At 46.7% G+C, this 25,316-nt stretch overlaps 1 protein-coding gene and 1 long non-coding RNA gene across 4 annotated transcripts in view; one reads left to right on the top strand and one right to left on the bottom strand.

Annotated features, from left to right (window-relative positions):
* The window catches only part of hivep2a (HIVEP zinc finger 2a), a 258,561-nt gene extending 241,971 nt beyond the window's left edge, over positions 1–16,590 (bottom strand). For 2 of the 3 annotated variants that reach the window (XM_072264780.1, XM_072264783.1), the window contains exon 1: positions 16,490–16,590. The gene's annotated coding sequence lies outside the window, so the exon portion shown is untranslated. The other variant, XM_072264782.1, reaches the window with a different exon arrangement.
* LOC140201140 (uncharacterized) lies at positions 8,769–23,884 on the top strand. The gene is made up of 4 exons (XR_011886781.1): positions 8,769–9,136; positions 12,813–12,925; positions 23,592–23,665; positions 23,759–23,884. It is a non-coding gene; the product is annotated as an uncharacterized lncRNA (long non-coding RNA).
* Positions 23,885–25,316: the final 1,432 nt, after the last annotated feature.

Raw genomic sequence — 25,316 nt, 5'->3', positions numbered from 1 at the left:
CACCTTGTTTAAGGAAAGATGTGATTAAGCTGAAAAGTGTGCAGAGAAGATTAATAACCATGTTGCCAGGACTAGATTGCCTGGATTTACTTAGAGATCTGTTGCAGATCAGACCCTTCCAACTCAACGAGCTGCACCACCCAGCAACCCACGCTGGAATTGAACTCCAAACTTCGACGCTTGGAGCCGTTTTAGCGTCGCAGTAACCGTGGCAGAGGGGATGGCCAGGCTCTGAATGCAGGATTAGATTCAGAGATCCAGATGGCACGGTGGCATGGTGGTTAGCGCATCCCTTTACAGCGCCAGTGACCGGGGTTCACTTCCCGAGCCAGTCTGTAAGGAGTTTGTACATTCTCCCTGTCACCGCGTCGGTTTCCTCCGCTCTGGTTTCCGCTCACATTCCAAAGTACGGGTTAAGCCTGATTTATACTTCTGCGTTAATTCGACGCCGTAACCTACGCACGTTGTGAGCATTTATACTTGTGCGTTGGTGTGTCTGCGTCGCACTGCAATTCGCGCATGTCACGCATTCGCACACACCTGCCCATGCAAGGCTTCATGGTCATGGTAGTCTTTCTCCGGGTAAACAAGAAGTAAGTGTCTTTTTTCGTAAAAGCGAAATGTGTCCTCCATAATTCGGAGGTCTGTAAAGCTTTATGGAAAGCATTGCAGCCAGAGTTCCTTCCCTGCCCTTCAGTCACCCAATGGGAAGCTATTGCAGCGTAGGATGAAATGCGATGCTACCAAGCAGACAATCACACCTGTTGCGTTCTGCGTTGCCGCGATGCGCGGTTACATTTTGGGAGAAGTGCGCGTCGCAGCAACGCAGGCTCTGGCGTAGGGTTCCGCCTCAGCTTTGAAACATACAGTGAAATGCATTTTTTTTCCCATCAAATCATTACTAGCAAGGATTGTGATACCATGCTTTTAGCATCAGCTCAGCACGTCTACAACTTACTAATCCTCAATGTACATCTTTAGAACGTGGAAGGAAACGAGAGCACCCGGAGGAAACATACGCGGTCACAGGAAGACTGTACGGGCAGTGACAGGAACTGAACCCCGGTCAGTGATCGCCAGCTGGTGCTGAGGACCACTGAACTAACTGTTACACTACCGTGCTGCAGAATGCAGGAGAGGTTTATAAGATCATGAGGGGCGTAGACAGATCTCTCCCCAGGACAGTGGGAGTTCAAAACTAGAGAGACTATTGGGGTGAAAGGAGAAAGATTTAGAAGGGACCCACAGAGCAATTTTATCATGCAGACGGTGGTAGGTATTGCCAGAGTAAGTGGTTGAGGGCATCTTCTCCCTTCCTTTCTGGTCCTGATGAAAGGTCTTCACCCAAAATGTCAACTGTTTATTTGTTTCCATAGATGCTGCCTGACCTGCTGAGTTTCTCCAGCATTGTGTATGTGTGTGTGTGTGTGTGTGTGTGTGTGTTGCAATAGCATCATTTAGCATCACTTGGATAGGTGTTGAGAGGCAGGACTTGCAGCAGAGGTTCCCAACCTGGGGTCCATGGACTTCTCAGTTAATGGTAGGGGTCCATGGCTGGGAACCCCTGGTTTAGAAGGATACAGGCCAAACACAGGAAACTGGGCGCAGCTTTGTGTCCTCCAGCTCACTGTTATTTCAGATGTGGTCCACTACAGAAATGGCATGTTTCCCCGCTGTAAAAAAGCAACCCTTTACCCTGTCTACATCTATTATATATATACACACACACATACATACATATATATACATACACACACATGCGCATATATATATATACACACACACAGACACACACACAGTGGTCAAAGAGAAGAAGTCAAAGGTTAAGGATGAATGGCAAGTTATTTAAGGGGAACCTGAGGGGGAATTCTCACTCAAGAGGGTGTGAGAGTGTGGAACGAGCTGCCAGGGGAAATGGTGGCTACCCATTCAATTGTAACATATAAAAGAAGATTGGATAGGCACATGGGTGGGTGGTGTTTGGAAGGATATGGCCCGGGTGCAAATTGATGGGACAAGGTGTCACCAACTAGATGGGCTGAAGGGCCTGTTTGTGTGCTGTAGTGCTCTATGACTCTTAAGACATGGAGAATATTCGTAACAGTTTTAGTCAAACTACTCCTAGATCAACCCTGTCCCTTATACACACCATAATCTTCTATTGTTTGAAGTTAGTATATTATCGGATACTGTTCACAACACCATATGACAATATATAACACATTCCCTTGGCATATGTCAGCAAGTGACAGAGTCTCCCAGAAATGCCTCAGTGTCTGAGGCCACTGGGGAAGTCAGAAGGTCAATGGCTGCAAGCCTCTGAGTTCACTGGAGGCTGGAGGCCTGGAACGGGGGTTGGAGGACTGGATGAGTGGGTGGAGGTAAGTGGGAGAGAGGAACGGGGCTCGTTTTGCTGTTGTTGTTTTGTTGCTTGTTTCTTCTGCGTTGTTGTTCCACCGAGCATTGTGGATAAACTATGCTGGCACCAGGAAGTGTGGCGACACTTGCGGGCTGCCCCCGGCACATCTTTAGCCTGTGTTTGATGCTCACCCAAATAACGCATTTCACTGTATGTCTTGATGTAGATGTGATAAATAATGGGAGCTATCATAGTATAATGGTCAGCTTAATGGTATTACAGCTCGGAGCGCTGGAGATGCGAGTTCAAGGCTGGCATCATCTGTAAGAAAGTTTGTACTTTTTTTTCCCCCGTGTGCGTGGGTTTCCTCTGGGTGCTCTGGTTTCCTCCCACAGTCCAAAGGCATATTGGGTAGTAGGTTAAGTGATCATGATAAACTGCCCTGTGATTAGGCTTGGTGGGTTTCTGGGCAGTGTGGCTTGTTGGGCTGGAAGGTCATTCTATGCTGCGCTGCTAAATCTGAATCTGAAATGTGTCGGTGTCTGTCAGGAGGGAAAGATTACTGAGGACAGCTGGAGGGGAGAGTGGGCGCCCCAGGATCATGTCACCGTCTTCCAAAGTTTCCCAGTGTTGGGCAGGTACCTGCTAGCGATTCCTAGGAATCAGCTGACACGTGACAGACATTTCCAGGAACCTGTGGATACCTAACAGTTTCCTGGGAACATGACAACATCTGACAGTGTTTCCTAGGAATGCCTTGCCCTCTGCCAGAGATTCCCAGGAATGTGTCACTAGCTGCCAGAGTTTCCCCGAGATGTTTGGATATCTCAGCTCACCCATCGGGAACTTGAAAGGCTGCCAAGACTAGTGACATTGTTGCGTCTATTTTTTAAAAATCTGTTATTGTAAAACATAGCAAGCAGCCATTTCCACAAAAACACACACAAAAAATATGTGTGCAGAGAAAATAAAACGAGTGAGAGGTCACTTAAATAATAAAAAGACTAACATACAAAATAGGAGTGAAGAGTTAGCACATAAAACTTGGAATTATAGAGTCATAGACCACTTCAGCACAGAAACAGGCCCTTCAGCCCATCTAATCCATGCTAAGCTAGTAATTGGTCTAGTTGCGTTGACCCGCACCCTGACCATAGCCCTCCATTCCTCTCCCATCCATACGTACCTCTTCAAATTTCTCTTAAGTGTTGAAATCAAACCCACATCCACCATTTTAACTGGTAGGTCGTTCCACACTCTCACCACCCTCTGAGCGAAGAAGATCCTCCTCATTTTCCCCTTAAACAGTTCACTTTGAGAGTCCATAAGTTGTGGGAACAGTTCAATGTTGGGGGGGGGGGGGAGGGGAGTGAAGTTACCCCTCTGGTTAAAGAGCCCGATTGTCAGAGGGTAATAACTGTTCCTGAACCTGGTGGCACAGGTCCTGAGGCCCCTGTAATCCCACCACCCCCACTGACAGCAGCAGCGAGAAGAGGGAATTATAGATTAAAAAAGTTACAGATATGGAATAAAATGTGCATAAATACCAGCATGTATAGGCACATAGATGAAAACAAATACGCAAGGCTATGTGGAAGAGAAGGCTTAGATTGATCTTAGTAGTGTAGGTCAAAGAGCTGGCACAACATTGTGGGCCAAAGGGCCTGCACTGTGCTGAAATGTTCTTTGTTCTATATTGTCTGACTGATCAAGGAGAAGAGAACATAGAAAATAGCAAACTACAGCACATTACAGGCCCTTTGACCCACAATCTTGTGCTGACCATGTAACCTACTCTAGAAGCTGCCTAGAATTTCCCTACCGCATAGCCCTCTATTTTTCTAAGCTCCATTTACCTATCTAAGAGTCTCTTAAAAGACCCTATCGTATACTCCGCCACCACTGCCGCTGGCAGTGTGTTCCACTCACCCACCACTCTCGGTGTGAAGAACTTACCCCTGACATCCCCTCGGTACCCATTTCCAAGCATCTTAAAACTATGCCTCCACATATTCTTTTCAGCCTTGGGTAAAAAGCCTCTGGCTATCCACACGATCAATGCCTCTCATCATCTTGTACACCTCCATCAGGTCACCTCTCATCCTCCGTCAATGAGGAGAAAAGGCTGAGTTCACTCAACTTATTCTCGTAAGGTACACCCTCCAGTCCAGCAACGTCCTTGTAAATCTCCTCTGCACTCTCTCTACTGTATCCACTAAGACTGAAGAATTAGTGCTATTTGTCACACGTGCATCAAATATATAGTGAAATGCGTCAAAGGGCTTGTACTATGCTGTACTGTTCTATGTTCAGTATGACCGAGGATTTCTTCCCCAAACAGATGGAGCTGAATGAATTCTTTCTGCAACGTACAGTTCTTCAGCGGACACAAGGGATACGTGCTGCATGAACCACGTGGTCAGCGCTACCTTACTGACAACTTCCAAGCCTGCGTGCTCTGCCTCCCTAGGATGTCTCAGCACAACATTCACACACATAGACATGCCGAGTGTTCACAATCGATCACTGTGGACGGCTGCCAATGTGGCCCCAACACCCTCCTTCTCTACAAGGGTTCACTTGTTAAGTGAAGAGCACAAAACAGGCAGGAGCAAAGTTTCTCCCCAGTGGTGAGACTTTGACTGAAGTGAACCTTATTTATTGCCGCGTACCACGTGGACTGACTTTATTACAGCCTCAGAGCGTTGCAAGATTGCCGCTGTTCGGCATGCGGGTTGGTCATAAAGTGGCATTTCTGTGCTTTAGTATCAGAAATTTCTAATATTATCTCTCAATATTATTTTCACTTTTTTTTGTATTTGCAGTTTGGTTTTTTTTTGCACATTGGATATTTGACCCTCTTTGTGTGTAGCTCTTTAGTGTTTCCGTTGTATTTCTTTATCACTATTGTGAATGCCCGCAAGAAAGTGTGTCTCAGGGTAGTATATTGTGACATGTACAGTTTGATAATAAATTATTATTTTTTAATTTTATTTAGTGACTCAGTGTGTGAAACATGCCCTTCTGGCCCAAAGAGTCACATCGCCAGTAAACCTATTCAACCCTAGCCTAATCATGGGACAATTTACAACGATAAATTAATTTACTAACCAGTTCATCTTTGGGATGCGAGAGGAAATCAGAGCTCCTGGGAGGGGAGGAAGCCCACAGGGTCATGAGGAGATCGTACAGAAACTCCTTCCGGACAGCACTGGATTGAACTCCCAACTCTGGACTGGCCTGTCCTGTAACAGCATCATGGTAACCGCTACGCTAATTTACTTTGAACTTTAACTTTGGAAGCGGAATGTGTTTTATTTTCACCACACCTTTTAAAAATGAGAAACACTTTTCACTACGCCACTGGCTCAGCTGAAGCAGGTTTGAGTTAATACGTGAGCAGTGGGATGGTAAAGCTTGCATATTGAACAGAGCCCAGTGCAGCACAGGAACCTACAATAGCCCACAATCTCTTTGCCAACCGTGATATCAAATTAAAATAATCCCTTACATTTACACATGATCTGCACCCTTCACAAACCAGCCTGCTCTCCATTGTCTCTGCTACACCACTCACTACCTCGGTTACAGATCCCACCCACCCTGGGCATCTCTCTTCTCCCTCTCCCATCTGGCAGAAGGTACAAAAGCCTGAAAGCATGAACCAACAGGCTCAGGGACAGCTTCTACCCCAGTGCTACAAAGAGCAAAGTTTAAAGATTAGCTTTATTTGTCACATGTACATCAAAATATACAGCAAAATACACTGTTTGCATCAAATCTAATCAGTGAGGATTGCTGGAGGCAGCCTGCAATGTCACCATGTTTCCAGCACCAACGTAGCATGCCCACAACTTACTAATTCTAACCGTGCATGGGAGGAAACTGGAGCACTTGGCGGAAAGCCACACAAAGTTCAAGGTAAATTTATTATCAAAGTACATATATGTCACCATAAACAACCTGTAGATTGATTTTCTTGCAGGCATATTCAATAAACCCATAATAAAGTAATAACCATGTTGGAATCAATGAAAGACCGCACTGACTTGGGCATTCAGTGTACAAAAGATAGCAAACTGTGCAAATACAAAAAGAAAGAAATAATTATAATGAGTAAATAAGCAATAAATATTGAGAACATGAGATGAAGTGTGAATCACCGGGTGTAGGTAAAAATTGCTTACTGACAGTGGTGGGAATTGAACCCCAATCATACAGTTGATGCTGCAAAGCGTTACGTTAACAACTATACTTCCATGCCACCCTATTTAATCACAATCGTTATGTGCCGAGTTGTAAAACACGAGCGATCATGGTTTTTGACCATGATTGTTCTTGGTAAATTTTTCTACAGGAGTGGTTTGCCTTTTCCTGGGCAGTATCTTTACAAGACGGGTGAACCCAGCCATTATCAATACTCTTCAGAGATTGTCAGCCTGGCGTCAGTGGTTGTGTAACCAGGACTTGTGATATGCACCAGCTACTTGTATGACAACCCACTACCTGCTCCCATGGCTTCATGTTTCATGTGACCCTGATGTGGGGGGGGGGGGGGGGAAGGCAGTGCTAACCAGATGCAACATTTTCCCCCAAGGGTGGCCTGCAGGCTAATGGAGGGAAGGAGCGCCTTAAACCTCCTTTGGTAGAGACGTATCTCCACTCCACCACCCAGCCCTATTTAATAGCTCCCTGCATCACATGGGTTAATGTACAGAGTGACCTTGGGGTCCAAATACATTACTGCCTGACAGTGGCATCACATGTGAAAGAATATTTACGGCATTCTTGCTTTTATTAGTTCAGGCATTGAGTTCAAAAGTTAGGAAGTTACCTTGCAGCTATATAAAACTCTGGTTAGGCCACATCTGCAGTGTTGCATTCATTACTGATTGCATTTTTTTGAAAGTATGTAGAGATTTGGAGAGGGCAACAAGAAAGAAAACACCGAAAACTGATGGAGGCCAATAGAAAGTACAGTTCAATAATCACATAAACCTCAGAATATTGAAAACATCCTCTGTCAGCTTGTCACATTTATTGAGATACTGTGAAAAGTTGTATCATTTTTTAATGCATGCATTTCTAAATGACTTAAACAAGGACTGAGTGTCCTCATAATCTAATCTAATCTAAAAGTTTGTTTTTCACACTATTCAAACAGATCAAAGCATTACCACAGTGGAGATGTAGAGCAAGGTAAAACAATAACAATGCAGAATAAAGTGTAACAATTACAGTACAGTACAGGCTGACAATTCAGTGCAGGGTGATAACAAGGCAGATTTTGAGATCAAGAGTCCATTTTATAAATAAAATCTATTAAATATTGAAAGGCTTAGAGGGGATGTGGAAAGGATGTTTCCTGTAGTGGGGGAGCCTGGGATCAGAGGGCTCAGCCTCTGAATAGAGGGACGTCCCTTTAAAACAGAGATGAGGTGAGTTTTCTTTAGCCATAGTGTGGTAAATCTGTGGAATTCATTGTCACAGATGGCTGTGGAGGCCCAGTCATTGGTATATTTAAAGCAGAAGTTTTGATTGGTAAGAGGGAGGTTGGGAAGGTTACAGGGAGAAGGCAGGAGATTGGGGCTGAGAGGGAAAATGAATAAGCCATAATGGAATGGAGAAGAAGACTCGATGGGTCAAATGGCCTAACTCTGCTTCTATGTTCGATGGTCTTATCATATTAGGGAACCATTCGACTGTCTTATAGCAGTCGGTTAGAAATTGTCCTTGAGCCTTGTGGTATGCACTGTCAGGCTTTTGTACCGCTGCCTGGCCAGAGTGAGTGTGGTCCTTGATCGTTTCGGCTGCTTTATCAAGGCTACGAGAAGTGCAGAAAGAGCTGAAATTGAGGAGGGAATCAGGAATGTGCTGCTAACAAGACAGTAGGCATACAGCAGTGAAGCAGCGCCTGATCGAGTACTTGGCGCAGAAATAATGGCTGTGACGCAAGTGGGCTGATCGGCCTGTTTCTGCCCCGACGGCAGCAGCACCTCTTTCCATTCTGGTTCTCCTCTCACCCTTTATCTTCTCCCAACTTGTCCATCACTTCCCACTGGTCCCCCTCCTCCTTCCCTGCCTCCCACGGACCACTCTCCTAACAGATTCCTTTCTCTTCAGCCCTTTACCTCTTTGAGCTATCACCTCCCATCTCCTCACTTCATCCTGCCCCCGCCCCACCTGGTCTCACCTCCCAGTTTGTACCCCTTCCGCTCCCCCACCTCCTTATTCTGGCTTCTTCTCCCTTCCTTTCCAGCCCCGATGAGGGGCCTCATTTGACCGTCTATTCATTTCCATTCACACCGCCTGACCTGCCGCTCTCCTGCAGCGTGTTGTGCGTGTGCGTGTGCGCGTCCCCTAGTCTCCAGACTGGGATTTGAACCTCTCACCTGCTGACTCACTGCCATGTGAGAGGGAGCGACTAAACCACAGCTGTGTAGAACAGGAGGAGGAGGAGAGACAGGGGAGCGGAGAAAAGGGATTTCACATTTCCTGGATCAACTTTCCCTGCAAATTAACAAGATCCCCGAGCACCAAGAAAGCAATCAAGAATCCCCTGCAACGCGAAAGGAATTTGAGTCTGCCCAGCCGCCGTGGATTACAGCCTCTATTGATCGGCGCTGCGACTGTTTAGATGGATGATCTGACCCCCAGTGTCATCAGCAAACGTCGGAAACGCTCGACTGGTCGGGCATGCCTTCTGGGCATTTCCTGTAACCCTCCTGGATTCATCTCAGACCCCATCAGCACTGAGACCTCGACTGCAGATGGCAGGTTAAGGAAAGCCTTTCATTTAACTTAGCACATCAAAACAAATTCGAGGAAGCATGTCTGAAGCTTGTTAGGGGAGGGCTCAGCGCCGACGAGGGTGGGGGGGGGGGGGGGAACGTCCTGTCCTGAATGTCTAAACCTAGTTGCCGATCAACATTGGCCAGAAGGCTGCAGGAGGAGCTGGGGAGATGGAAGAGAAAATGGGAGAGAAAATGAGAGAGAAGGGGGAGGCGAGTGAGAGGGAGATATAAACACACACACACACACACACGGAGAGAAATGGACACACATAGACTGGGGAGAAACAGAGATACAGTTAAACAGAAAGAGACGGAGACAGAGAGGCAGGCGGAGAGAGGGGCAAGAGGGAGATGTGAGAGTGGGAGAGAGGGAGAAAGATGACGGAGGGGGAGGAGAAGGTATTGTGGGAGGGGTTGGGTGGTATTGTGGGGGAGTGAGGGAGAGGGGGCAAAGAGGGTGGGTGGAGGTGAGGGGAGAGACACAAAGAGAGAGAATTGTGAAGAGATTTCTGGACATCAGAGATTTTTTCAAAGATAAGATTTCTCACAGCAGCACTTGAAATTAAAATGAATTACAGCAGACATCCTTATTTTCAGCTAAATGGTTTCTTATATAAATAAAGCAACAACTCAACAAATTAAATTCTTCCGGTCATAAGTGTGTTAGATCCTGGGAGTATGAGTTCAACAACAACTGCTCTCCAGTGCACCGTCCAGTTTAGCGCAGGATCCAGGATTTTCCGGGCCGTACCTGGGCACGGAGAGCCAGTAACAGAACTGAACTTTGAACGGTACAGTGCAGGAACCACGTCCTTTGGTCTAGATTACTTCTGCAAACCACAATCCCAAGTTAAACTGAACCTCTTCAGCTTCTCATTCCCATTCTGAAAGGCTGCTCATGCCCTCCTCTACCGCCATGATGAGGCCACTCTCAGGATGAAGGAGCAATGCGTCACGTTATGCCTGGGACGCCTGATGGCATGAACGTCGACTTCTCTAACTATCAGCAATTTCTCCCTCTTCTCTCTTTTTATCACCCCCCTCTCACCTCTTCCCTTCTCATCATCTCCCCCTGGTGTCCCTCCACCTTCCCATTCTCCATGGTTCACTCTCCTGTCCTATCAGATTCCTCCTTTTCTGCTCCTTCACCACCTAACACACAACTTGGTTCCCCATAAACGCGCATTCCCCTCCCGATCTCAACTACTGCTGCTAGTTCATACTCCTCCCCCTTCACATACCTTCTTATTCTGGCTTCTGCCCCCAGTCCTTTCCAGGCCCTAAAATGTTGACTGTTTGTTCCTCTCCATAGATGCTGCCTGACCTGCTGAGTTCCTCCAGTAACTAACACACACACACACAATGCTGGAGGAACTCAGCAGGTCAGGCAGCATCCATGGAGAAGAGTAAACAGTCGATGTTTCAGCCCGACTCCCTTCACCAGGACTGGAAATGACGGGGCGAAGACACCAGAATAAGATGGAGGAGAGGAAGTTGCTGGCTGGTGATAAATGAGACCAGTTATGTGGGAGAGAGGGTTATGGAGTAAGAAGCTGGGAGGTGATGGGTGGAAAAGGTAAAGTGCTGAAAAAGGAATCTGAGAGGAGAGTGGAGAATGAGAAAGGGAAGGAGGGCCACCGGAGGAAGGAGATTGGCAGGTGAGGAGAAGGGAAGGGGTAAGAGCAGAGCCCGAGCAGGGAATGGAAAAACAAAGGAGGAAGAGGGTGGAGAAATTACTGGTTAAGGGTGAAAGGTGAAATAGTTAACACCATAAGATACAGGAGCAGAATTAGGCCATTTGGCCCATCAAGTCCACTCCCACATTTCATCATAGCTGCTCCATTTCCTCTCTCAGCCCTGATCTCCTGCCTTCCCCATATCCCTTCATGCTCTGACTAATCAAGATTCTAAAATGTACCCAATGACTTGGCCTCCACAGCCGCCTGTGGCAACAAATTCCACAGATTCTCCTTTCTCTGGCTAAAGAAATTTGTCCTCGTCTCCATTCTAAAAGGATAACCCTCTATTCTGAGGCTGCGTCCTCTGGTCTTAGATTCCTTCACCATAGGAAACAGTCTCTACACATCCACTCTGTCGAGGCCTTTCAACATTTGATGGGATTCCCCCACCCCCGATTCTTCTGGATTCCAGTGAGTAGAGGCCCAGAGTCATTAAACACTAAGCCTTTCAATCTCAGAATCATTTTCATGAATCTCCTTTGAACCCTCTCCAATATCAGCACATCCTTTCCAAGATAAGATGCACAAGTGAGGCCTCACCAGTGCTTTATAAAGCCCTAGCATTACATCTGTGCTTTTATTTAAGGAGGACTTGAGAGGGAAACTTCACTCAGAAGGCAGTGCAAGGACGGAGAAAGATGCCAGTGGAAGTGGTGGATACAGGTTCGACCGCAATACTTGAGAAGTTTGGATAAGTACATTGGTGGGAGAGGCATGGAGGGCTATGGTCCAGGTGTGGGTCGATAGGACTATGTGGAATAACAATTTGCCCCAGACTAGATGGGCTGAAAGGCCTGTTTCTGTACTGTAGTGCTCCATAACTAAAGGATTCACAAGGATATTACCAAGACTGGAGGACTTGAAGTGTAAGGAAAGGTTAGATCGGGTGGGATTGAAGTGCAGGAAGCTAAAATGTTGGAGTGTTGATGGGACTAGGCAGAATAACAGTTCAGCATGGACTAGATGGGCCAAAGGGCTTATTTCTGTGCCACAGTGTCCTATGACACGAGGAAAGATGCCATTAAGGTGGAAAGGCTACGGAGGAGATTTACAAAGATGATGCCAGATTTCAAGGAGCTGAGTTATGGAAAGAGGTTGAGACTTCATTCATTAGAGCGTTGAAAACTGAGATGACTTTGTAGAAGTTGTATAAAGTCATGATGGGAAGAGATGGGGTGAAATTGCCTTTATTGCCTGGGGAATCAAAACCAAGAGAGCATGAGTTTACAGTAAGAGGGAACAGATTTTCTAAGAAACTGAGGGGAAGCAATTTCACAGAGAGGACATTCAGTATGTGGAATCAGCCAGAGGAAGTGGTTGAGGCAGGCACATTAATGACATTTAAAGGGTACGTGGACAGGAACGTGGATAGACCAGAGGGCCAAATGAAGCTGAATGAGGCCATTCGGTCCATCACATCTGCTCTGCCACTCCATCATAGCTGATATATTTTCACTCTCAACCCCATTCCTCTGCCTTCTCTCCCGTAACCTTCGATGCCCTCGCTAATCAAGAATCTGCGAACCTCCACTTCAAAATTACCAATGATTTGGCTTCCACAGCCATTTGTGGCAATGATTCACCACCCTCTGGCTGAAGAAATTTCTCCTCAGCTCTGTTCTAAACAGATGTCCTTCTATTCTGAGGCCTCTGGTCCCAAACTCCCTGACTATAGGAAACATCCTCTCCGCATCCACTCTGTCTAGGCCTTTAATAAGCTGGGCTTTGCTGACATCACCCCTCATTCTTCTAGAATAGGAAAGGTGTCCCTAACTGGGTTAATGGTAGGGGTCCATAGCATTAAAAAAGTTGGGAACCCTGCTTAGCTGGGATATGGGCCAAATGGGAATGTTGGTCAGCATGGACTATTTGGGCTGCAGAGTCCAGTTCTAAGATTAATGAAGTGTATTTTTGTTACAGCACAGTAATGGGCCAACGAGCCCACACCACCGAAGTACCCCATGTGACCAATTAACCTACTAAACTGTACGTATATCTTCTGAAAGTGGGAGGAAACTGGAGCACCCATTAAGGTTAGAGTCATAACACAGGTAAAGGAACAACTTGGCCCGACTGGCCAATGCCAGTCATTGTCCTCGGTTACCAGCATTTGGTCTGTAGCCTTTCGTTGCAATTCGAGTGATTCCATCAGTAACCATCTGGCGGTTGGGAAAGGAAAATGTTTAAGTACTGACCTTCAGGACAGGGAGTTCAACAGCCCAGCCACGCAGACACACCTAGGATTGTGTAACACAGAAATGGGGTCTCTGTTCAGCAAATCATCCCATTGTATTCTCCCCCACATTTCCATCAACTCCACACCCATTCCCCGCCAGCAGATTCACATACACACACTGGGGGTAATTTACAGCTGTGAATTAACCAAACTCACAAGTCCTTTTGGCGTCCATGGGAAACCAGCAGGAAGATCATGCAAGTGTGACACATCTGAAATCAGTACTGCACTTGGGTCACCAGAGGCACTAGTGGTACCAACTGTCCCACCTACAGCCGTGTCAGATCAGGGGCAACAAGTGCACATATGCATATGGGTACATCCACACATCGGCATGGAGACAGATATACACACACACACACACACAGGTAGAGGGACAGACAGATACACACACACACACAGGTAGAGGGATAGACAGACAGACACACACACAGGTAGAGGGACAGACAGACAGACACACACACACACACAGGTAGAGGGACAGACAGATATACACACACACACACACATAGAGGGACAGAGAAAGATACACACACAGGTAGAGGGACAGACAGATACACACACACAGGTAGAGGGACAGACAGATACATAGGAGTAGAAGTAGAGTAGACAGAAACAGGAAGGGAGACACAGATAGAGAGACAGACAGGTACACACACACACACACACACGTAGAGGGACACGGAGAAAGAAGCATAGGCACACGCATAGGGCGGGAGATAGACACACACACACACACACACACGTAGACAGATAGACACATAAAGGGAGAGGAAGGGCAAGGGCGAGAGCGACACATGCGAAGACACACAGAAACAAACACGTACACACACCAATAACATTAGCGCCTAAAAAGCCACAATCCGCCATGACAGCAGAGAGAGAGACATACGAGGTACGGCAGACGCCGGAATCGGGAGCAACAAGCGATCTGCTGGAGGAACTCAGCGGGTCGAGCAGCGACTGTGGGGAGCGGCAGGGGTGGGAAGAGGAATCGTCAACGTTTCAAATTGAAACCTCACATCAAACACCAATCAAGAGCTGGGAATAGGGACCATTTAGGGCTAACATCGACGCAATGGGCCAAATGCCCTCTTGCCATGAATGAAACGGATTAAATGCATCAGCTGTAATGGCCAACCACCAGAACTGCGATCAAAAGGAAGGCATAGCTCCGCCCGCTCACTGTTAACCATTCCCAGACATACAGGTTCCTCACTCCCTTATCGTTTCCTGCCGGAGTCACCGCAAGTACAGACATCGCTGCAGCGAGCGTCACTTTATGGACATACAATCACTGTATATAAGCGATCTTATGTATTTATACTTATCGTGTTCTGGTCTAGTGCACCACCTCAGAATTGAAGGACGCCCTTTAGAATGTAGATAAGAAGGAATTTCTTTAGCCAGAGAGTGGTGAATCTGTGGAATTCGTTGCCACAAACTGCTGTGGAGGCCAAGTGACTGGATAAATTTAAAGCGGAGGTTGATAGGTTCCTGATTAGTCAGGATTACGGGAAGAAAATAGGAGAACGGGGTTGAAAGGGACAATAAAGGGGCCATGATGGAATGGCGGAGCAGACGAGATGGGCCGAGTGGCCTGAATCTACTCCTATGCTTTATGGTCTTGTGTTATTAGCTAATTGTAAGCATACTTATTGTGTTCTTTGCGCTGCATTGGATAATGATAATTTCGTTCTCCTTTACTGACCAATGACAATAAATCCTGAATCTTGCCTCTCTCCCGCCGTTATGCGGCAGCCGGACCCTGGAAATGTTGAGAAGCGACTCGACGGGCCAAACGGCCGTGTTCAGTAGAACGAATACAAAGTGCGATTAATTTAAACAACTGCACGCAGTCCACACACACACACACACAGAGCGCCGCGGCGTTTCCTCTCCCTGACGGGGAATCTCCTAACTCCCATATTGATCTTCCAACCCCGGGGAAATCCCCCGTGTCACTCAGATACACCCAGCCGCCTCTGATCCAGCCTTTAACTGTTTACGAGCGAGGCCGTGTCAGTGCATGGCTAACAGCGGGCGGAGACTGCGATAAGGAGTTCCTTTGCAGGGAAAGGTGACGGGGGAACGAGGCCGGCCGCTTGGTGTGTGCACGCCGCCCCGGTAACCCACAGGGGAGGGTGAACCCAGCCGGCCGGCTAGGAAAGGCGGTCGGCGTCTACCCAGGGGTGCCGTTTCCCCGGCACCAGCCCCCCCGGAGAGCCCTCCCTCTCCGAGCACGTCATGGAAACATTCCCGGAACCGCTCCAGGGCCCGCCTACACAGGCTCTTCCGAAACACCGGCAGTCGGGTCCGGGGAGGGACATGAACTGGAGCCGGGCCAGCAAGCGGGCTGCGTTAAGCCGGGACAACCCGGTCTGGGATCCCCCCCATCAGAATCAGAGTAACGACTCCCAATAACCCGCGCCGGGATCCTGGGCCAGAACCGGAGCAGCGACTCGGAGGCAATAACCCGATCTAGGATCCAGACTGGAACCGGAGCGACAAGCCGGGGCCAATAACCCGGGCCGGAATCCCGGACTGGAACCGGAGCAATAACCCGGCCAGGAGCCGGGACTGTGGTCAAGACCGGGACTAAAACCGAGTCAATAACCCAGGGTCCCGGACCGCAACCGGAGTAATTAGGGTCAGGAACGGGGTTAAAACCGGAAAAAACAGTCTGGGTAGGGATCCGGGTTAAATCCCGAGTCATTACCCGGGTCAGGGTCACGGACTAGAACGGGAGTAATAACCCGAGTCCGGTCTCAGGTTTAGCACCGGAACGCGAACCGGGGTCGGGGAAACCAGGATCACACCGGAGCAGCAAGCGCGGCCGGTATCTGGTCTGGTACATGACAGCGGCACCGTCACGGAACTAGCCACAAACAATATTATTTACTCAGGGTGACATGTATATCAGTCCTCGCTATCGACTCGACCGGGTTCACCGGCTCATATCCTTGTACAGATCTCCCCTCGGCTAAGGGTGTTTCCCACACGTCCCCTCCCGGTGAACCTGGGGATTCTACCGCGTTAGAGCAAAAATCCTCTCCATTCGCCCCTTCGCCGTCCAGGTTACTACTGCAATATAAATTATTTTTTTTCCGTGCAAGTACAACATTGCAGTTCGGTTGCAATCTCCCTTCCAGAAAAAAAGACATATTATCTTTATATATAACATTAAGGAGGGAAAAAAACAATCTTACCGCAAGAAACAAATCCCGGCTTTCCCCGACAAAAGTTATTTTGAAAACAACCCAACCCGCAAAAGAGAAAAAAAGGTGATTGTCACGGCACAGATCATTCGCGCCTGTCGGTTTTGTGGGCGTATTCCTCAGTTTTACATGATTTAATTCACCTGCAAGAGGGGGATTCTCGTTGCTCGCCTCTCTTCTCTCCCGTTCCTGTCCCTCGGTGCACGGGTTGTGTGTGTGTGTGTGTGTGTGTGTTGTCGGCTGACGGGCTATTCCTGGCAGTAATTCCCAGAATAGAAATTGTTTGAAAAAAAATCTTGGAGACTCGGTTCCGTGACGTTGTTGGATCTCCCAGCGCGGCGCTCAGTGAGGCGCAACGCCACTACTGGTCCCACAGAGAGCGGGCGGGGGGGGGGGGGAGAAGGAATATCAAACGGAGAGCTATCTTAATCAAAGTTTTATAATCATAGACGAAATCTTATCAGGGAAATCATCATTGCCAACAGTGGGTTGAACGAATTGCACGTTTGACCTTAGCTGATGTTCATTGAACGGGGGGGGTGGGGGAAGAAGGGTTGGGAGTTACGTGTGTGTGTGTGGAAATACCGTCAGGATAGCCTCTCTGCAAACATACACACACTCACACATGCATTCGACCTTCACTGATTCCCCCGAGCCAGAGTTGAATGTCACTGTGACAGGAATATGCCGTCACCAGCCGCTGGAGGAAAAACACAGCCCTCGTGTGCGAGCTGTTAACCCCTTCGATGCTCGCTGCGGAGAGTGGAGGTGGGCACAGCTCAGCATATGAGACCAGGAACCACAGAAACAGCATCGGGCCATTCGGCCCGTCGAGTCAGCTCCGCCCTTCTATCATGGCTGATTTATTTTCCCCTTAGCCGTTGACACGCTAACTAATCAAGGACCTATCAGCCTCCGCTTTAAATACACTCAATGACATGATCTCCACAGACGTTTGTGGCAAATTCACAACCCTCTATTGGCTATAGAAATTTATCCTCATCTCTGTTTTAAAGAAACGTCCTTCTATCTGAGGCTGTAACCCCTTGTCCGAGACTCTCCCCAATATGGGAAACATTCTCTCTATATCCACTCTATCTAGACCTTCCGATATTTGGTTGGTTTCAATGACCCCACCCCCCCACCTCATTCTTCTAAACTCCAGCGAGTACAAGCCCGGTCATCAAACGCTCCTCATACGTTACCGTTTTCATTCACAGAATCGTTCTCGTTAACGTCGTCTGAACCCCCTCTAAATCCGTATCACAGAAACCAGCTTCTCCTCCATGGACTCACTTCTCACTGCCTCAGTAAATCAGCCATCATAGTCAAAGATCCCAACCATCCCAAACGTTTTCTCTTCTCCCCCTTCCATCGGGCAGAAGATACAAAAGCCTGAAAGCGCATACCGCCAGTCTCAAAGACAGCTGCTACTCCACTGTTATGAGACCATTGAATGGTTCCCTGGTACAATAAGACCATAAGACACAGGAGCAGAAATAGGCCATTCAACCCATCAGGCCTGCTCCACCATTCCAAATTGGCTGATTATAATCCCTCTTATCTCCATTCTCCAGGCTTCTCTCCATAGTCTTTAAGCCCTTACTAATCAAGAACCTATCAACCTCAGCTTTCAATACACCCAATGACTTGGCCTCCACAGCTGCCTGGACACCTTCTCCCACACAGTACTGAGAATATTGCATGGTCCCTTACTACGATAAGAATGTCTCTTGACCTCACAATCTACCTTGTCGCGGTCTTGCACCTTATTGTCTACCTGCACTGCACTTTCTCTGTAACTGTAGAACTTTATATTAGAGATTTACCACACGGTAACATGCCTTTCCAGCCCAATGAGCCAGCTCAGCCCCATTACACCCATGTGACCAATTAATTGAATTGAATTGAATTGACTTTATTTCTTACATCATCCTTCACATACGCGGGGAGTAAAAATCTTTACGTTATGTCTCCATCTAAATGTGTAATGTGCAATCATAGTAATTTATAATAAATAGAACAGTCAATGTAACATAGAAATACACTCAAATCAGTGTAAGTTTATCAGTCTGATGGCCCGGTGGAAGAAGCTGTCCCGGAGCCTGTTGGTCCTGGCTTTTATGCTGCGGTACCGTTTCCCGTATGGTAACAGCTGGAATAGATTGTGGTTGGGGTGACTCGGGTCCCCAATGATCCGTCGGGCCCCTTTTCTCACACCTGTCTTTGTAAATGTCCTGAATCATGGGAAGTTCACAGCTACAGATGTCTGCAGCACTCTCTGCAGAGGCCCACAGTTAAGGGAGGTACAGTTCCCACACCAGACAGTGATGCAGCCAGTCAGGAGACTCTCAATTGTGCCCCTGTAGAAAGTTCTTAGGATTTGGGGGGGCCCACACCAAACTTCCTCAACCATCTGAGGTGAAAGAGGCGCTGTTGTGCTTTTTTTACCATGCACAGACCACGTGAGGACCTCAGTGATGTGGATGTGCAGGAACCTAAAGCTACACACATCAAAGTTGCTGGTGAACTCAGCAGGCCAGGCAGCATCTCTAGGAAGAGGTACAGTCGACATTTTGGGCCGAGATCTCTCAACCCCAGATCCATTAATGTCAATAGGGGTTAGCCTGTCTCCATTCCTCCTGTAGTCCACAACCAGCTCCTTTGTTTTCATGACATTGAGGGAGAGGTTGTTTTCTTGACACCACTGTGCAGAGAGATGACTTCTTCTCTGTAAACCACCTTGTTATTGTTTGAGATTAGGTCAATCAGTGTAGTGTCGTTGGCAAATTTAATTAGCAGATTAGAGCTGTGGGTGGCAACACAGTCATGGGTATACAAGGAGGGGACTTAGTATACAGCCCTGAGGGGCTCCTGTGTTGAGAGTCAGAGGGGTGGATGTGAGGGAGCCCACTCTGACTGCCTGCCGGCGATCTGACAGGAAGTCCAGGATCCAGCTGCACAAGGCAGGGTCAAGGCTGAGGTCTCGGAACTTCCTGTCAAGCCTGGATGGAATTATGGTGTTGAATGCTGAACTGTAGTCCAAGAACAGCATTCTCACGTAAGCATCCTTCTTCTCCAGATGTGTAAGGATGGTATGTAGGACAGTGGCTATTGCGTCATCTGTTGATTGGTTGTGATGGTAGGCGAATTGTAGGGGGTCCAGTTTGGGTGATAGCATGCTGCAGATGTGATCCTTGACCAGCCTCTCAAAGCATTTGCTTATTATTTGGGTGAGTGTGACAGGACGGCAGTCATTCAGGCATTTTACCTTGGTCTTTTTTGGTACAGGGACAATGGTGGGTAACTTGAAGCACAGATTTCCTATACTTGTTGGATACCATGACAGATAATCAACTTGGTTTGCCTGAAAGTTGTTGGTCTACCATGACATTGAGATGTCCATGGAGGATTACCGCTGACTGGCACATTCCAGGCTATACATTGCTGACTTATTGCTGTCGGACTTTGAGGAATGCTCCCTTCCATTCCTGTTTCATGGGCTAGGGGAAAGTTCATGATTGTGACTCTGACACTCAATAACATGGCCAGCCCTGAACATAAGACCATGGGACCATAAGATATAGGAGCAGAAGTAGGCCATTTGGCCCAATGAGTCTGCTCCGCCATTCAATCATGGGCTGATCCAATTCTCCCAGTCATCCCCACTCCCCTGCTTTCACCCCATACCCTTCGATGCCCTGGCTAATCAAGAACCTATAAATACCATAAATACAGCCTATGACTTGGCCTCCACAGCCACTCATGGCAACAAATTCCACAGATTTAACACGCTCTGACTAAAGTAATTTCCCACATCTCAGTTCTAAAAGGACGTCCTTCAATCCTGAAGTTGTGCCCTCTTGTCCTAGAATCCCCTACCATGGGAATTAACTTTGCCATATCTAATCTGTTCAGGCCTTTTAACATTTGGAATATTTCTATGAGATCCCCCCTCATTCTCCTGAACTCCAGGGAATACAGCCCAAGAGCTGCCAGACGTTCCTAATACGGTAACCCTTTCATTCCTGGAATCATTCTCATGAATCTTCTCTGAACCCTCTCTAATGTCAGTATATCCTTTCTAAAATAAGGAGCCCAAAACTGCACACAATACTCCAAGTGTGGTCTCACAAGTGCCTTATAGAGCCACAACTTCACATCCCTGCTCTTCTATTCTATACCTCTAGAAATGTATGCCAACATTGCATTCGCCTTCTTCACAACTGTCTCAACCTGGAGGTTAACCTTTAGGGTATCTTGCACAAGGACTCCCAAGTCCCTTTACATTTCTGCATTTTGAATTCTCTCTCTGTCTAAATAATAGACTGCCCATTTATTTCTTCCACCAAAGTGCATGACCATACACTTTCCAACATTGTATTTCATTTGCCACTCTTTTGCCCATTCCCCGAAGCTATCTAAGTCTTTCTGCAGGCTCTCTGTTTCCTCAACACTACCTACTCCTCCACCTATCTTTGTATCATTGGCAAATTTAGCCACAAATCCATTAATATCGTGGTCCAAATCATTGAACCTCTTGCTGAAATGCTCCACTGAGCCACTCAGGAAACTTGAGGGAGGCACCAAATGCTGGGCTCTCCATCTTGTGATGGAGTGAATGTAAACGAATCGAGTGAGTAGGGTGGCATGGTAGCGCAGTGGTTAACACAGGCGACCTGGGTTCCATTCCCACCATTGCCTGTAAGGAGTTTGCACATTCTCCCTGGAGCTGCATGGGTTCCTCCTGGTGCTCCCGTTTCCTCCCACGGTCCCTTAATTAATTGGTCACATGGATGTAATTGGGCAGCACAGGCTCACGGCTGTTACTATACTGTATCTCTGAATAAAATCAAAGGTCCCTGTGCAGTGAGGAGGCACTGTGTCTCCATCTGAGTTGCTGCACAATGGCCTTTGTTGAGAACATTATTCTATTGCATATCGGGCGAAATGGGTTCATTTCTTGTATCCTCAGGATGAAGACTTGGAAGATGGTTTCTTCACTTAATGGTAGTTGCACCTTCCATGAACTCACTGAAGAGATGGAGTAGACAGCCCTTATGTTTTCCTTGAGCGCATCTACTTACGGTCCTCATGAACAATCACTGCCCAAAATGTCAACTGTTTGTCCTCCTCCATAGATTCTGCCTGACCTGCTGAGTTCCTCCAGTGTTTTGTGTGTGTTACTCCAGATTTCCAGTGTCTGCAGAATCTCTAGAGTTTATGAAGTGAAGGATCTGTTGTTCATGCTGGTTGTGTGGGATTTCAGGCTTCTGTACCTCCTGCCCAATGGTAACCGCGAGAAGGTGGTGTGTCCTGGATGATGGGGACCTTTGATGGTGGATGTTCCCTTCTGGAGGCAGAGCTTCATATTTATTTTCCTGTGCTTAGCCAGTAACCGTCCATGCTCAAGTGAGTCAAGTGCTCGTCTAGACATTCTTAAATGATGTCAATGTCTCTTGCACCACTCTCTCTGGAAGTGTATTTCAGGTACCCTCCCCCCTCACTTGCTGAAAAACATACTCTTCTAAGCCTTGCCTGTTGAAGTGTCTGTTCAAATGCCTCTTAAACAGAATAATTACATCTGTCTTCCCTATTTCCTCTGGCAATGCATTCTAGATATCAATGACTCCCTACGTTAAAAAAAATCCTAACCCTCAGATTCCTTTTAAAATTCCTTCCTCTCATACAGTCATAGAGTCATGAAGCACTACAGCATTTAAACAGGACCCTCTGCCCATCTAGTCAGCTATCCCGCCTAGCCCCACGGACCTGTACCTGGACCACAGCCTTCCATACCATTCCCATCTATCCATGTCCTGTGGTTGATCTCCAAAAACTAAAAATAAAAAGACTTCAGTGTGCTAAATCAGAGACACAACTGGAGACAAGTCCATGGTAGTGCAAAAGGTGAGCTGTAATGCTCTTTTGCTGAGGGAGGGTTAGTTCAATGACCTGGTAGTTGTAGGGAAGTAACTGTTCATGAAGCTGGTGGCATGGGACGTCAGGCCTCTGTAGTAGCAGTGAGAAGGGGGCATGGTCAGGATGGTGGGGATCCTTGATGCTAGATGGGGCATCACCTCCTATAGATGCTGTCAGTGGCAGACAGAGCAGTGCACGCGATGGTCAGCGGGATACCTCAGTCACTGAGAAGCGCTTTGAGATCTTGTGAAGGCTTTCTGTTAAACAATTATCTTTGGCATCTCAGCTTCAAGTGAGACCACTTATGGTGATGCACGGTTTTCACAGCAGAAGCAGAATTAAAAATTCATTGGAGGATCATCATGAGTTCAAGGATCCAAACAGGAATCCTGCCTTTACAATCATGGGCTTCACTTAACTGAGTCAAATGGGGTACAGCCCCCTGCTGTACTCACTTGTACACCCATGATTGTGTAGCCAAGTTTCCATCAAACTCAATATAAGTTTGCTGATGACACCACAATTGTCGGCCGTATCTTGGGTAATGATGAGTTTGAGTACAGACAGGAAATTAAGAACCTAGTGGCATGGTGCAAAGAGAATAACCTATCCCTCAACGTCAGCAAGACGAAGGAATTGGTTGTTGACTTCAGAAGGAGTAGTGGACCGCACGACCCAATTTACATTGGTGGTGCACAAGTGGAACAGGTTAAAAGCTTTAAGTTCCTTGGGGTCAATATCACAAATGCCCTGACTTGGTCCAATCAAGCAGAGTCCACTGCCAAGAAGGCCCACCAGCGCCTTTACTTCCTGAGAAAACTAAAGAAATTTGGCCTGTCCCCTAAAATCCTCGCTAATTTTTATAGATGCACCGTAGAAAGCATTCTTCTAGGGTGCATCACAACCTGGTATGGAAGTTGTCCTGTCCAAGACCGAAAGAAGCTGCAGAAGATCGTAAACACAGCTCAGCACATCACACAAACCAATCTTCCGTCCTTGGACTCACTTTACACCGCACGCTGTTGGAGCAGTGCTGTCAGGATAATCAAGGACACGACCCACTCAGCCAACACACTTTTCATCCCTCTTCCCTCTGGGAGAAGGCTCAGGAGCTTGAAGCCTTGTATGGCCAGATTTGGGAACAGCTTCTTTCCAACTGTGATAAGACTGCTGAACGGATCCTGACCCGGATCTGGACCGTTCCCTCCAAATATCCGGAGCTGCCTCTCCGGTTTTTTGCACTACCTTACTTTCCCTTTTTCTATTTTCTGTTTATGATAAGTAATTTATATTTTAAATATTTACTATCGATTTGTACTCTAGGGAGCACGACGCGCAGAATGAAATATCGCTGTGATGATTGTACGCTCTAGTATCAATTGTTTGGCGACAATAAGGTAAAGTAAAATAAAGTATCTTTCAAAATTCAGTAATCAGAGTAAGTTTATTATCAAAGTATGTATACAACCTGGAGATTCATCTTTTTGCAGGCACAGGCTCTTACAGGAAAATAAAGAAATACAATGGAATTTATGAAAAGTGACATACAAACAAAGACTGATTAAGTACCAATGTGCAAAAGAAGACAAATTGTACAAATAAAAAATAAATCATACTGAGAACATGAGTTGTACAATCCTTGAGAGTTGGTCTATAGGTCGTGGAACCAGCTCTGAGTCGAAGTGTATGAAATTAACCACGCTGGTTCAAAGATCAAGGATCAACTTTATTCACATATACATTTACATATATTGGGAATTTGCTGTGGAGTGTTGGTCAGGGTGTGACATGCAACAAAAACAATGAATTGCAGATAATACCAAGGTAGCCGGAGGGACAGGTAGTTCTGAGGAAGTCAAGAAGCTACAGGAGGACTTCGATAGATTAGGAGAATGAGCAAAGGAGTGGCGGATGGAAAACAGTGTCAGTAAGTGCAGGGTCATGCACTTTGGTAGAAGAAATAAAAATGTAAACTATTTTATTAAATGGAGAGAAAATACAAAAATCTGAGGTGCAAAGGGATTTTGGAGTCCCAGTGCAAAATTTCCTAAAGGTTAATTTGCAGATTGAATCAGTGGTGAGGAAGGCAAATGCAATGTTAGCATTCATTTCAAGAGGACTAGAATATAAAAGCAAGGATATAATGCTGGGTCTTTATAAAGCACTGGTGAGACCTCACTTGGAATATTGTGAGCAGTTTTGTGCCCCTTATTTAAGAAAGGATGTGGCAATGTTGGAGAGGGTTCAAAAGGGGTTCATGAAAATTATTCCAGGATCGAAAGGCTTGTCATATGAAGTGTGTTTGATGGCTCTGGGCCTGTACTCACTGGAATTTAGAAGAATGAGGGATGACCTCATTGAAACCTATCACGTGTTGAAAGGCCTTGATAGGGTGCCTGTGGAGTGGATGTTTCAAATGATGGGGGGAATCTAAGACCAGAGGACACAGCCTTAAAATAGAGGGATGTCCTTTTTGAACAGAGATGAGGAGGAATTTCTTTAACCAGAGAGTGGTGAATCTGTGGAATTCATTGCCATAGGCCGCTGTGGAGGCCAAGTCTTTATGTATATTTAAGGCAGAGGTGATAGGTCCGTGTTTGGTCAGGGCATGATGGGATATGGGGGTAAGGCAGGAAATTGGGGCTGTGAGGGAAATGGATCAGTCATGATGAAATGGTGGAACAGACTAGATGGGCCAAATGGCCTAATTCTGCTCCTATATCTTCTGAAACCTCAACAATTATAAAGAATAACAAATTAGATAAAAAATGAAGTATGGATATGGAATAAAATATGCATAAATACATAAATACCAGTATGTATTTACAATGTAAACAGCATTATCAGAAGTGGTTTAAAGTTTTTATAGTGCAGTGCAGTGTTGGGGGAACCTGATGGTGTAGGATAATGGAACTGAGCTAACAAGAAAAGCTGTGACCGGCTTTAAGGAAAATGCACACAGTGGAACGCTGGCAATATATTTCAGAGTTGGAATAAGAAAATGGTTTGTAGCTTTCTGGTAATGCAGCCCTTTTTGCAATTGATATG

Source organism: Mobula birostris, chromosome 8, assembly GCF_030028105.1.
Source record: "Mobula birostris isolate sMobBir1 chromosome 8, sMobBir1.hap1, whole genome shotgun sequence".
Lineage (NCBI taxonomy): Eukaryota > Metazoa > Chordata > Chondrichthyes > Myliobatiformes > Myliobatidae > Mobula > Mobula birostris.
Note: the sequence above shows the minus strand (reverse complement) of the source record. Positions and strands in the feature narration are given on the sequence as shown.